This window comes from Bison bison, unplaced genomic scaffold (genome assembly GCF_000754665.1).
Source record: "Bison bison bison isolate TAMUID 2011002044 unplaced genomic scaffold, Bison_UMD1.0 scf7180017864487, whole genome shotgun sequence".
In the NCBI taxonomy this organism is placed as follows: Eukaryota; Metazoa; Chordata; class Mammalia; order Artiodactyla; family Bovidae; genus Bison; species Bison bison.
This window is the reverse complement of record NW_011495047.1, coordinates 8878106-8878404: the sequence shown is the minus strand read 5'-3', so window position 1 is coordinate 8878404 and position 299 is coordinate 8878106. Positions and strand designations below refer to the sequence as shown.

Below are 299 nucleotides of genomic sequence, written 5' to 3'. Positions count from 1 at the left end.
CCCAGCATCCCCTGCCTTGAGAAACGGTCACAGCCATCTCCGACAAGGCGAGATCTGGTGGCCTGGTTAAGGGAGCCGACTTTGGTTTGGGAGGAAATCCCTCATGTCTGGAGACGGATTGGGGGCATGGGGCGGGTAGGAACAGTGGGTGGGCAAGAAAGAATAAATTCACATTCTTTACTGCTTATCACCGCATTCCCATCTGCTGAGTGGACTCCAGCTGAGTGGGCCCTTTAATTCCCCCCGGGCTCCCCAGGGACGGGACTTCGGGGACAGATAACACATGTTCTAAGAAGGGG

General features: G+C 55.9%; 1 protein-coding gene across 1 annotated transcript in view; it reads right to left on the bottom strand.

Annotated features, from left to right (window-relative positions):
* TRERF1 (transcriptional regulating factor 1) overlaps window positions 1-299 on the bottom strand; it is a 209874-nt gene that overhangs the window by 33980 nt on the left and 175595 nt on the right. The window lies entirely within an intron of this gene.